Below are 15,244 nucleotides of genomic sequence, written 5' to 3'. Positions count from 1 at the left end.
GTCAGACGTTTCACTGTGGAGAATGATTTACACGACTGTTGAGCCAAATATATTTTCCTTTCGGCATTAAAAACGCCTAGAATAATTTTAATGTTACGGGCAGGGCAATAGTCATATATTTCCTCTAAGTGTTCGTAAAATATATCTTTGGTCTGCTATTCCTTATCTTCAGTAGGAGCATGAGCGAAAAATAAAACTGATGTTGATAAATTTAGCTTTCACGGGGTGAATCTGGAGACCAGATGTTTTAACCTCCGACTAACTACAAATCCGCAACCACACTCATGCTTTGTGTCATGGCAGCTATAACACAGCGCGTGATATTTAGGTGTTGTTGTGGCGCCTTTCCCAATCCATCGTATTTCTTGTATGGCAGTAAGTAAGACCATAGACTAATAAATTTATAGACATTATAACAACCTCTGGTGTCGATTGTTCAGGAAAACACACAAGTGAGGATTGATGTATACTGCCGGACGGATAAATTGTCTCATTGTGATCTTATCTGATAGTTACCATAACGTGTTAGAATGGATATCACTCTTTGTGATCTTATCTGATGGTTATGTAACGCGTTAGAATGTAGATCACAAACTGAGCGATTTTATTGAATTTTGTTCTAGCTTAAGTACTCATCGTGAGAAGAAATAGTAGGGCGTAAATAGTTTACAGTTGCATAAAATGGTATATCGAAAGTAGTAATTAATGGGTTGTTTTACAAGAGTAGTAGAATAAATTATTTACATAGTTGCATTCTGTCAGTTAACTTTAAAATACAATGAACCAATCACAATGTGGAATTGGAATATTTACAAACTCACAATGACAAAGGTACAAAACTATGAATATTGTTACTATTGAAATGTAGAGGGCATTAAAGTGTAATTATTGAAATATGGATTGCTTCAGTCTCCCCTCTGATGCTGAAAGCGTCCCGATGAAGCATCAGAAATTACGGATTATTGAACTTCTATTGTAACCTGCATCAGGATTGTTGCTTCTGCTTATGATGGACTGAATCAGGAACAATCGGATGTTGAAACTGCTATTGTGCCAACAAGACTGTGGTAATTGCATAAAGATGGCGTTGAAGACTTTCTCCGGAACCTCCCCCTGGAGTAAAGGTGACTAACTAACGGTAGAGGTGGATGTATTTGGCCTCCCCCTGGAGTAAAACTGCATCGTACACGTACATTGTTGGTGATTCATCAACCTTCTTTTTCTCAACATGGTTCGCGGTTCATTTTGCAGGAGTAAAGATGAATAACTGACAGCAGAGGTGGATGTATGTTTACCTCACCCTGGAATAAAACTCATACATCGTACACGTACATAGTTGTTGATTCATCAAGCTTCTTTTCCAACAGGCATTTTCTTCTTGTGGGTCATCTTTGGATACAAATGCGGCAACTGATCGTTCCAAGAATTACGCTGTGCTATTGAATTTGTTGTTGTTGTCCTCGGCTATTACTCATAGATCATGGTTGGTGTGGTCGCGATACATGGCCCCACGTTGGGCGCCATTATAACAATCTGGTGTAGATTGTTCAGGAAAACACAAGTGAGGATTGATGTAGACTGCCGGAGGAGCACTTTGTCTCATTGTGATCTTATCTGATAGTTACCATAACGTGTTAGAATGGATATCACTCTTTGTGATCTTATCTGATGGTTATGTAACGCGTTAGAATGTAGATCACAAACTGAGCGATTTTATTGAATTTTGTTCTAGCTTAAGTACTCATCGTGAGAAGAAATAGTAGGGCGTAAATAGTTTACAGTTGCATAAAATGGTATATCGAAAGTAGTAATTAATGGGTTGTTTTACAAGAGTAGTAGAATAAATTATTTACATAGTTGCATTCTGTCAGTTAACTTTAAAATACAATGAACCAATCACAATGTGGAATTGGAATATTTACAAACTCACAATGACAAAGGTACAAAACTATGAATATTGTTACTATTGAAATGTAGAGGGCATTAAAGTGTAATTATTGAAATATGGATTGCTTCAACATTTATTTGCTCTCAGCATTTATCTTCGAAATTTTCGAAAATTGGTAGATGGCGTTAGTAGTTTTATTTAAAGTTACTATAGATTTTAAACTATTTATTCTGATAAAAGACAAAATATGGATAATCTTTGGCCAGATCAACATCCTCATATAAACAAATCCAAAAAAATATTGTAATTTGCCCCCAAACATTGTGCAATTGTGTGAAAAGATTAGGTACTTTGCATACCGGCGACACCTACAGAAAAGAAGCACACTACAATTCTCTTTGTCTATGGATTTATTAGTCTATGGCAATGGTGCACAAGAAGAGAATTCTATTTTGGGTTTTTCTATGGGAAAAAGAGTTGTAGTTAACTTTTTCGTAAAGACGCGTGCATGGCTGGTCTATGGTAAGACAGCGTTAGGCAAGTGCTCGCGCTCTCAGTGAACGTTTTTCTCTCCACACCAGCCGTGTGCATGGGCATCTACTGGTGGCTGCTGAAACATACTCTTACTTGTCTTAATTCAACAAAACTCAGACGTTTAAGTATTTTTTGTAATTATTATTTAATAAATAATTTCATCCACGATTTTAGATTAAAATTGCGTTTTCACAATTAAAAAACAATTTAGAAAAACCATGAAAAACGACAATCTTAAATTCTCTTAAATTCTGTATTGCTCACCATTGCTCTACACACACAATTCAACCAAATAAAAGAGCATGCAAAAACAATGACATCCCGTAAAGCAGCGTCAGGCAAGAGAACGCACACGTGCTCCCAGTAAACGGTTCTCTCTCCACACACACAATTCAACTAATTGAAAAAAGCATGCACTCACAAATGACACCCCCAAAAGTATGCAATAGAAATAGATGGTGTCTATCGCTGCCGTAAAGTATACAATAGAAATATATGGTGTCTACGCAGTATTATCGGCCTTATACTCGTACTTTGCAAGTACACGTGTCAGTGCGTAAACTGCACCTTCTCTACAAAGAATCCAAACATTACAGGTGTAGTTCCGCAGATCATAGTACTTAAATCTGTTTAGAGGGTTAGCTTTTCTTTGTATTTCATAGTATGTTGGATTTTAGAGGGATGGGTTACTGACCCAAACCAAGTTTTTAACGTTTTTGTGGTTGAACGCGAGGCACATTTTAGCTTACTAAGTTTAACGGGGGTCAAAGGTAGCTCCCTGGGTGACACGACGGCGAGGTCAGTGTCCACTTGAGACGCAAGAGGGACCAAGATAAGTTTTGGGCGTTGCCGTGTTAAAGCTGGTCCGGGCCGTTGCTTGGTATCTTTCATCCGCTACGTCAACCAGCCCTCTGAAGTATTGTTAAGCATATTTAATTACGTTCATGTGTATTTTATTGGCCAAAATTTTGGAAATTGTAAACAATTGTTGATATTTTATTAATTTGCGAATCGTAATTAGCAGTTCATACAGAAAATGCAATTTTACTGTGTTCAAACTCGGTGTTTCTTAGTAACCTTTTAAAACTGTATTTATATAACTATCACATATACCGCCCGCATTATCATATGCATAATACATTTTTGTTTCCTTTATTTTAAGGCAAAAAACATATTGAAACACTCTAGACAAGCTGTTGCTTCTTTATCCAGTCATTAAAGCACTCTGTTGGTCATATTCCCCACATCAGAAAATCCAATTATAAATAAGAGGCGGTGTCAAAACAAATTGAATGAATAATGCACGAACTGCAAGAGCAGTTTCAGCCGTGTGTGCGTTGAGAAACCGGACTGCTCAGAATGGTCTCATGGCATAAAAGGATAAAAAAATCGCGAAAATCTGCGAATAATTTTCAAAAAATATTTTAAAGCAAATCAATTTTTCCACACATTTGTTTAGAGTTTTTATTCTTGATTTACTATGCACGGTGTGCCTTAACCAAATTTAAATGGAAGGTGCTTACACCTGGGCAGTTTTTGCAGATTCAGAAATTACAATGCTTATAGATGAGAAATATCAAGAAACAAAAAAATCGCCGGAGGGATTTCAAATAAATCGCGATTTAAGTTCTTTAGGTTTTCACGATTTTGCTTGGAAGCCGCGAGCCCTATGTAAATGAGCCTGCAGAAAATGTTGTAGCTGTGAAAATTCTTCACAAGATTGACATTTATGATATTTTCGTAGGTTTTACCGTTTTTGACATATAGAAGTTCAAATTGAGACAATGCCTCCTTATAAAACAATATCATGCTCAGTGCGCCTTAACTAACTTTTGATGAAAACCGCTTAAACATAAAAAGATTTCGCGGATTCTGAAACAGCAATGTTCATAGATAAGAAAAATAAAAAAAAAAACTGAAAAAATCGCCTGAGGGATTTTTAAATAAATTGCGATCGAAATTCACAATTTTAGGGTTTTTTTAGGTTTTCACGATTTTGCTTGGAAACCGCAAGTCGTGTAGAAATGAGTCTAGAGAAAATGTTGTAGCTGTGAAAATTCTCTACAAGACTGACCTTTAGTTTTTTCCGTACGTTTTACCATTTTTGAGATATTGAGGTTCAGTTCAAATTTTTAGGTTTTTATCTTAAATCTTCCAAATTTTGCTTGGAAAACGCAAGTCATATCAAAATGGGACTAAAGAAAATGTTGAAGCTGTGAAAATTCTCTACAAGATTGGATGATTTATTTTTTTCACGGTTGTGGGATTTTCAAGATATATAAGTTTAATTTGGGAAATTGCTGTAATGACATTGTTTTATAAGGAGGCGATACAGTCAGTGCATTTTATCAATTTGAACTTCTATATCTCAAAAACGGTAAAACGTCCTAATATATATTTAAGGTCAATCTTGTGGATTTTCACAGCTACAACATTTTCTTTAGGCCCATTTACATAGGACTCGCGGTTTCCAAGAAAAAATGTGAACTTAAATCGAGATTTATTTATAAGCATTGTAGTTTCAGAATCTGCAAAAACTTTTCAGGTGTAAGCACCTTCCATTTTAAATTAGTTAAGGCGCACCGTGTATGTCTTTGCACTTTTTGTCAGTTTTTAGCCAAACCTGTAGTGCGATTCTGTAACTTTTTTTAATAACGAACCGACATCGGTAGTTAACGAAAATATTCGGTTGAGTTAACGAATGTGCTATTCTGTAACTTTATGTTAACGATTGTAGAAATCGTTAACTCATACCGACGAAAATCGATAGGAAGGAAATGTCAAATATTAGGTTTGTCCTTGTACTTTCTCAGTAAATATTACTCAGTAACTTCTTTTTAGAGAGTAAAGCATTTTATACTCTTTCAAAGGAAAAAATTAAAAAAGTAAAAAGACCATGGTTTAATAAGAAAGGTTAGCCAAAGCTTTATGTCAATTTAAATTTTTTCATTCGAGTATGCCTAAAACTTCAAAACAATGTAAACAAACTGTGTATGTGTGTGTGGTGTTTGAATAATCCCAGTCAGCATTTTTTGAAAATTTTAATCAAATTCGAGTCTTTTTTGATCCGGCTGCACGATTAAAAAGCTAGAATATGAGCTCATTTTCTGATCATAAATGACTCCTTTGTCGGTAGGAAAACATAACCTCAGACGACTCGTCTAAGCAAATCACAAATGAGTCTTCCTCTGTATTAGTTTCGAGTCATTTTTGCCCATTTTCTGATGGTATATAAAGTCTTTTTCGATTCGCATTTCAATCTTTTATTGGTGATTTGTTGAATAATTTGGGACTCTTTTTCGAGTCTTTTTTGGGTCATGTTTATAATCGTTTATGAATCTTTAGGGAGTCATTTATGAGTATTTTTATTAAACGAAATAAATTAAAAGAATTTTCCCTTTATTCTCTTTTTCTTTCCTTTCCTTTCCTTTGTTTTCTTTTCTGCTTTGTTATGACTTTTAATTATCCTTTATGTTGGGCGGTGAATATACTGCTTCTTCATTTCACTTGGCAAAACCTGAACATGTGTTGTGTTTGTATACACACTTATACGTTACATTTATATCAAAATTTTGTAGAAAGTGTATATGAGAATTTTATTTTTTTTATTTACAACCAAATAAAAATAAAGCAAAGCAATCAGTTTTTAATCACCTAACTGTTCAAAATATCAGAAGATCAGAAGTATCAGAAGATACATAATTATAATCACTTTTCAAACACCTGCATGACCTTTTTTTGATTAAGCACTTTTCAATCTTCCATATGATCAAAATATGACAATAAATAACAAAAAATGGTCACATTTTAAACACTTCAATGACTAATTTGTGATTGCTACACATTTATTGTTGTATTTTAAATTGAACTCTTTTTAATCACTACAGGGAGTCACTTTCGAGTCCCTTTCTGATCATACAAGCGACTTAATCAGTTTTTGATCACCAAAGGACTCTAAAAAGACTCCTCGATGTGATTTTTGAAAAAACAGTCTTCCAAATGCTATCTGGGATATGCCAAACAATTTTAAAAACAATCGAATTCAATGATTTTTAAAATTGTTTTTAGACCATTTGTATGGAAGAAATTGGTGAGAGTTACATGGAAACAATTAGTTTATCATATTCTCAACTCGATTATGTAGAGAAAACTTAACTCTTCATTCATTTTTCGCGTTTTTTATAAAATACTCAAAAAATGCATTGTAAACAAACCCACTTGTTGCTTTTATTTTGAAGTTTTAGGAATTCAAGAAAAACAAGGGTTCTATAGATTTTTTTCATTTAAATCTACCTCTTTACTTATACCATGAAAAAGACAACATTCAGTAAAAATTTTCAATTTGATTAATATTTACGTTTATGATATTTGAATATTTTAAACTTTTGACAACTGCCTAAAGCTACAAAATGTTACTGAATAAAATTCCTTCAGTAAAAATTATAAGTTCTCAGTAATAAAAATTTCAAAACAAGTTTCTCAATTCTTTCTCTTTTACTGAACATTTGTGTAAAAAAACAACATTCAGTAATAATTTGTAATAATTATTACAAATTATCGAGTACGCAGACACACTGATTATATTTTAATATTAATTAAAATATATTTTGAAGCTGAAAACATTATTTCGTCGCGAGTACAAAACATAAAGCGTTTAAGAAGGAGACAATTCAGATTTTTGAAGGAATTTGGCTGAACGTGTGTCTTTCGGATGAATACGGATGCCAGTAAAGAAGGATTTCTTAAGATGTTTCTATTGTGTGTGTGATTTAAAAGTAATAAAAGTGATAAAACCACCATTAATCTTTTTTAAAAGCGCAGTTTTATTTTTTTAATTAAAAGTTGGGATAATATTTTGGGTTGTGGCGCTCTGTATGGAAATTCAGCTTTGATATTTGACATGACTTAAGCCCCTTCAGTGGTCGTGGATCCACGTTACCGTCATTTGAGTTTATATATTCACATATTCAATTCACGCGTACATTAAATGAAATTTCTCATAGCGGAAAGTATGAAAAGTTCGAAAATCCAAGCTTATACGCCATTTTTAGCATTCTGATTGTTAGTGATGCTGAGTTAAAATCTATAAGATTATCACAGAACAAAGTAGGTTATAGTAATACTATTCACGTGTTGGCCTCAATGCTAAATTAAAGCCAACGAAAGCCTCCTAGAAAGATAGTGTTACGGACATTGGTATAGGTCTTACATAGCAGTACCACACTTGAGTTCTTTTGAAGCATTAGCTAACGTTTTTCCTCTTTAGTAAGTAAAACAAAGGTTAGCGTAGTCTTCATATGTAGGATAGCATGGGGCAGCTTCGTCACTGTTGCGCCTTCGCCAGCGCCGATTTAACCTTACCAGCCGATTGAATTGTTTTTGCCTTCTTTGGGGCACTTCCTCCAGCTTCAGTCCATTGTTTGGATTGTTCTTTTGTCTCTGGAGTATAGTGGTGGATCCATGTCTCATCAACAGTTATGAAACGACGCTTAAAATCCATTTTGCTTCGCTTAAAACGATCCAAACAAGCTTGAGAAATGTTCATTCTTATGCGTTTTTGATCGACTGTTAACAAATGCGGCACCCATCTTCAGAAAGCTTGTTCATCTGCAGTTCTTCATGCAAAATTAAATGGACTCGATCATTTGAGATGCCCATGATATTAGCAATTTCACGCACATTTATTCGTCGATCATTTAATACCATATCATGCACTTTGGCTACAATTTCTGTTGTTGTTGCTGTTTTTGGACGTCCACTATGTGGGTCATCTTCAATGCTTGTACGACCACGGTTAAGTTCAGCAACCCAATTTTTTACTGTCGTAAACGAACTTCAATCGAATTTGGCAGTTTTAGGATTTATGAATGACTTTTTCAGTGCCACTCTGCCATGAAGACCATGCCTACGCAAGATTCTCCTAGTGGTTTCTGGGTTACACTTTTTGTTATGAAATTTTTCCGAAACGTGCAATGGGGTAAGAGGTATTCTAATGACAATTGCAAATATAGACCCAAAAAATATAATTTTTAGAAAAACGTTTGCACAAAGTTTCCGCATTTGGATGCAGATTTCTATGAAGCTGTGTAGACTACATTCACGACACATACAGTTTGACAACAAATGTATTGCAAAGGCCAAAATTGTAAAATTAATTGTTCGTTTATGGCAACAATTTATGTAAAAACTATAAGGTTTTTTGTTCAAAACTCTTGCTATTGGTCCTCAAAACAATATTTATAACAAATGCAGACTAAGATAAGAACTACCTACTAATTTGAGGTGACAATAAATGTATTGCAACGGGAAAATCACTACTATAAAACTAATCATTTTTGCAAAATTTTGTAATCATTATGCATTTTTATGACTTTTGCGGCTGAAAATGGACAAATAGTATTGAATGTGATAAAGTTCATAATAAATACAAAATAGTACGCCAAATCTAATAAAGCCCATCAAATATGAAAATCATACACCTTCTAGAAAAGCTGGAATACCGAATTTTTGGCTAGTGTATTCTTTACCAAAGAAAAAAGTATGCGAAATCGGGTTCACGGGCATAATAAAGATTGGGAAGACATCCCCACTGCCATCATTAGGACATATTCAATAGTCATTATTCCGAAAGTCAGTAAAAGGGATCCAAAAAGCTCAAACTTGTTCAACTACCACCATTCCAAAGGCCAGATCATGGCATATTAGTCTTATAGTAAGTTTACATTTACGAAATCCACTCGATTTCAACTGTCAATTCCTTTGCTTAAACGTCAAATGAAATCCAGTCGATTTCAGACGAGTTTTCATTTGACGTATACGCAAAGGAATTGACAGTTGAAATCGAGTGGATTTCGTAATGTAAACCAAGCATTATTTGTGTAAGTTGCTGATGTAGTATAACAACGCTAAATTGATAAATACCTCGGACCAAAATTTGATATAAACCCTTATTAATGTTAGAGTGTAACATGCCGAGTCTTAATTTGTGGTTTAACTACGCTCATTAATGCTCCAATAAATGTTCAAAGTGGATAGACAACTCATTAAGGAACATACCTTTGAAAATTCTTCGAGGAACCATAGATTTGGTAATTTTTGCAATACTTTTATTGTCACCCCCATATTTTTATAAATCGCAAATAAATTTTGCATATTTTAACGGAATATTGTTGTGGGGATCAAAAGCAAGAGAATTGCACAATAAACCGAATAGTTTTTACATAATTTGTTGCCATAAACGAACATTTAATATAAATGTTTTACAACGTTGGCCTTTGCAATACATTTGTTGTCAAACTGTATATCAAATAACTCAAAATCGCGAGTTCTACAATCCTACATACGATTTTGTGAAAAACCTGTTTGCGGAATGAAATTAGAAGAAAAAAAAAACAAAAACTGTAAATCTGGCTTCAAAATGTCAACAGCATTAATGGTAGAAGCAGATCAAATTTTGAAAAGAAATACGTTAGTGAGATTTTAAGTATTTAGTTGTCTTCTTCTTTTACTTTGACAGGAAAATCGTTAGAAGTGTGGTTTCCTCACTAATCTAGAGAACCCTCAACCCATTTTTATCCATTTTTTAACATAAATATGGTCACAGCTTCTACGCAAATTATCTGTTAGGGCCAATATTTTTGCCACGTCCAAAAACATTTCATTTTATCCAAAAATATTTAATTTGTATAATATACAATCACAAGTCGTGTGTTCGAAAAGGGCAAACCTTGGTTTCAGCTATGTTAAATTTTCAAAAATATTGATGATATACACTTTCAGACGGGCAAAATGTGCCTCATCGAAATAATGGTTTTAGACGTTAAGTATGTTTGGACGAAATCCGTTTCACATAATTTGGAGTTGATACGATAATTTTCGAACTGATGAGGCTATTCGGTCCAAAATTTGGCTTTCCTAATATTTTGTTCAAACTTAGTTTCAGTTCGAATATGGGTTATATCGGTCCACTCCTTCCGGTACCTACCCCCACAAAAGTTTGAAAATGTTCGGAAAATTATTGTGCACGATTAGTCTCAAATCGAGTGTGGACCCACACTTTGCACATCGTGAAATTTCTACCAGACTTAGATAAGGTTCCAATATGGACTCAATCGGTCAACTACTTCGGGTACCCCCCACAAAAAATTTCGGGAAAGTTCAATTTAGATCTTGCTCTAGAGTTGTTTTGATTTTTATTATAAGAACTTTTATTCACTGCCCCGCTTACGACGGTACAAGTTTCATAAGTGACAAGTCCATACTACCTGAGAAAATAGCCTGAAAGGTGCAAAAACCCCATGTGTAGTGGTTGGAGCGCAAGATAACTCTCGAATGGATCTGCCGATTCGATTCAAAATTTGGCCATCGTAATATCTTGTCCAAACTTAGTTTGATTTCGAAGATGAGCCATGTCGGTCCACCCCTTTAGGTACCTGCCCCACAAAAGTTCGAAACTTTTCACAAAAACAATGAGAAAGATAACTCTCGAAGAGATTTGCTGCTGCCATTACGACAGTACAAGTTTTTTTTCAGGGGCAAGTATATACATATTTCCTGAGTAAAAAACCCAATGATATAAAAACCCTATCGCACCATGTATAGTGGCTGAATGAAGCGCACGATTACTCTCGAACGGATCAGCCGATTCGGTAAAAAATTTGGCTTTCGTAATATTTTTCCAAACTTTGTTAAAGTTCGAAGATGGGCACTATCAGTCCATATCGGTCTTCACCCACGAAAGTTCAACATTTTTGTTCAAGTGTAGTTTATGTTCTGTTCGAAGATCTTTTGGAAATGCATAGCGATGATGCTCCTTATGGTCCTGTTTACAGCGATATTAGGTTTTTCGTGGGCAAGTCCATGCTTCCTGACCAACTGAAGTGACTTGTGGGTACAATATCTATCGAAAGGAATGACTCCCAAAATAAGATACACTTCTAAAATGGACTAGGTCGGTCCATTCCTTCAAGTACATCCTCCACAACACTTTTGAGTTTCAAACCCAATATATTTTTTTGTCGGCAGGTTCATACTTTTAAAATCGGCGTAGCCGGTATTAGATTTGATATTGTCAATAGATGAAAGTTTCAATTCACACGAGCTGAGGGTATATCTCTGTCGACAAAGCCCACTGATATTTTTTACTTGTTTTATCTGAATTTACCAGAATATTGCTAATTTTATTTTATTAATTTTAAGTTAAGACACTAATCTAAAAAGAATGAAATCATGCTCAGTAATTTACTCCTAGCAATCGCAATTTTAATGAAAGAAAGTGAAGTGGATACTTTTGACTGTGACTAACTGTAGATCGTTGTTATAAATTGTTTGCCGTTTAATCATAATCACTCTAAATTTTTCCACGAGAGAATGTGTAGGAAATAGGCCTATGAATGTGAACTCTTCAAGTTAAGTCTTCTATTGAAATGAAATTTAATGCGATATGTTTCGAACTATTTTTTGTGAAAAAAACTTCTAGAAATTCCAAAAATTCGAATAGGCACCAAACGCAAATGGTACTAATTTCTGAGGTTTGAGCCGCACTACAGGAATTTAAATTTCGCGGATGTATTGTGTAATAGATGAGCCATCATGGTAGTTGGAATATCCTCCTTGCGCACCGAATACCCTTATGGTACGGTTACACTAGAGTTTTTTGCCGGGTTAACCCACTTCGAGAGAATTTATATGACGTTTGCGCTATGGAATTGACATTTGAAATCCAAACCCAATGAGTTAATCCGGTTAAGTGTAACCGGGGTATTATCATCTTCTGAGTATTTTGACTATGAAAAACTTCTTTATAAACCGTATCGCAATTTTTAAAGAAAACATAATTCTCTCCCAGATTTCAAATGAAAAAAAAACAGAATTTGTCATCACTTGTGACATTTGAACTGGCTCACCAATTGTCATCGCTTCAATTGAGTTTAACCCTTTCCCCATACCCTCTCCCTTTGTTTGTATTTTCCACTTGTAATTGTTAAAACAAATACTTTGTTGTTATTCGGGCATAGCACAGTTTATGTCTATGAATTTGATTGTTTATAATTTGTGCTCTTTAACAAGAGCCTGTTGTTCAAATAAATATGACCCTAGAGATTTTTTGTTCCGTTTGTAATTGTCATCAACAATCCCTATCGCTCAACTTTTTTTCAAATTGGTGTAACGTCTCTACGAAAATTCTGTCGTTGCTTCGGAGTAAATGTTAAAACCAAAATCTTAGAAAGAACCAATATTGCTTCGTACAGCAGCTACAGTACGCGTCACGAATTTACAAATTTGATGCCTTAAACAATCATAAAATTGATGGTGTGTCACTGAGAATGGTCCGAATGAAGGCGCGTGCAACATGTTAAATGTTGTTGGGATTGTGGTTTGTGTTGAAACTACGATTGGACAAAACAACGAGACGACTTACTGGGTGATGAGTGCAAACCACCCTCCTTAAGCCATGACTAATAGTCCCAGTCACTGTTCTCCCATTATGGCCATCACACACTCGTGAAAAACGAGAACTGCAAAAGTGATGGTTTCTGTGATTTGACATTTTTATGGCATAAACAAACGCATGCTATCGTAAAATGTTCAAGTCGATCGCTTGATTTGATAGTTGTGTAATAAAATCATATTTTTTATTCGTTACTAAAAAAAATATTCCAACACCACACTACCACTTCAATCTCAAACCAAATACTCTAAATCATTAAATTGTTATTTTTTTCTTGACGATTTTTTTCTTCAATTGTTGCATTTCAAGATAGGAGAGTAAAGTGACAGATTTGATAGGAAAACATAAAATTGATTATTCAAATTTTGGAAATATAGCTATTATCATTTTTCCGATTTTCTCAGAATTCTAGTCATATTAAACATGATGAAATATTGATTTAATATTCGTTCGTTTACTCAAAATTTGTACAAATTTTTACTGGATGTTATTCGTCTATCCACAGTACAATGCAAGAGACCTTAGTCGTTTACAAGAAGTTACTGGACTTGTACAAATTTGTACAAATAATTGAGTAAACGAACACACCTTTTGTCATTGCTTCGAGAAATTACCAAAATTAATCTATCTACAACGAGCAAGTAAAGAGAGCTTCTCTCCACTCACTAATTGAAAAACCATGCACTGACTACATTGTTTGCTCAAATTGTTGTTGTTGTGTGCCGAATGCTGATCTACAACTACTTACGGTGCGCTTTAACCAACTTAACACGAAAGGAGCTTACACCTGGGAAGTTTTTGCGGATTTTGAAACTACAATGTTCATAGATGAGAAAAATCAAAAAACAAAAAAGTCGTCTTAGCGCTTTTTAAATAAATTGCGGTTAAAGTTCACATTTTTAGGTTTTTACGATTTTGCTGGGAAACCGCAAGCCCTATCAAAATAGAACTAAGAACAATTTGTAGCAGTGAAAATTTTCTACAAGATTGTGCTTTATGATATAGAAGTTCAAATTGGGACAATTCACTGACTGTATCGCCTCCTATAAAACAATGCCATGACTGCAATTTCCCAACTTAAACTTATATATCTCAAAAATGGTTCAACCTAGGAAAAAATTATGAAAGCTATTCTTGTAGAGAATTTTCACAGCTATATGATATTCTCTCGTCGCATTTCGATAAGACTTGCCGTTTTCAAGCAAACTAGGGCAAACCTAACAAAAAACCCTAAAAATGTGACCTGAACTTCTATATCTCAAAAATGGTAAAACAAACATCATATAGGCCAATCCGCTGGAGAATTTTGACAGCTTTAGCCCCATTTCGATAGGACTTGCAGTTTTCAAGCAAAATCGTGAAAACCTAAAAACCCTAAAAATGTGACTTTTGACCGCGATTTATTTAAAAATCTCTTCAGCGATTTTTTTTTAATTTATCTCGTCTGTCAACAGTGCTGTTTCAGAAACCACAGAATCTTCCCAGGTGTAAACGGTTTTCATTTGAAGTTGGTTGGGGCGCATCGTGCATGACTTTGTTTTATAAGGAGGTGATACAGTCAGTGCATTGTCCCAATTTGAACTTCTATATCTCAAAAACGGTAAAACCTAAGAAAATATCATAAAGGTCGACTTGCGGTTTCCACAAAATATCGCGAAAATTTAAAAACACCTCTAAAAAATTGTACTTTGACCGCTATTTATTTAAAAAGCCCTCAGTCGATTTTTTTTATTTTTCTTATCTATGAACATCGTAGTTTCAGAATCCGCAAAAACTTCCCAGTTGTAAGCACCTTTCATTTAAATTTAGGTCAGGCGCAGCCTGTACTATAAGTGTAGATAGTATTGGATTTAGTAAAACTAGCGGATTTAAAATGTGCATTCCATTGCATATATGTAAAATAAATCCTCATAAAGGAGGTTAACCCGTCGAAGTTTAACCCTACAATCTTAGTTTCCGTATGAGGCAGACCCTCGAACTGATTGAATACCGGTTATACAACCGAAATCTTTTTTGCCAATATTTATTAATTAATTTTTTCTGATTTGTTGCCTTTTTACGAGGCTGTAGGTTTTTTACAGCTTTAGGGTAATTCTCTCAGGAAGTCGGATTTGTCCATGAAAAAAAGTATACCTTCGTAATAAGGACAGCGAGGACTATATGTTATACTATTTGAAAAATCATTAGCACTGCATTCTTAAACTGCACTTTTGCGAAAAATTTTGAAATTTTTTGGAAGGTATTTGAAGAAGTTGACCGATATCATCTCTATTCGAACCATATATCATTAATTAAAATTTGTACACCGAGTTGGTGGATCACTTCGAGAGTTATCATACGCAACAGCCAGACAGGCAGACGGACAGGGGTAA

This window comes from Musca autumnalis, unplaced genomic scaffold (assembly GCF_047663935.1).
Source record: "Musca autumnalis isolate F117 unplaced genomic scaffold, ASM4766393v1 scaffold_2, whole genome shotgun sequence".
Classification (NCBI taxonomy): Eukaryota; Metazoa; Arthropoda; class Insecta; order Diptera; family Muscidae; genus Musca; species Musca autumnalis.
This window is presented reverse-complemented; position numbering follows the sequence as displayed.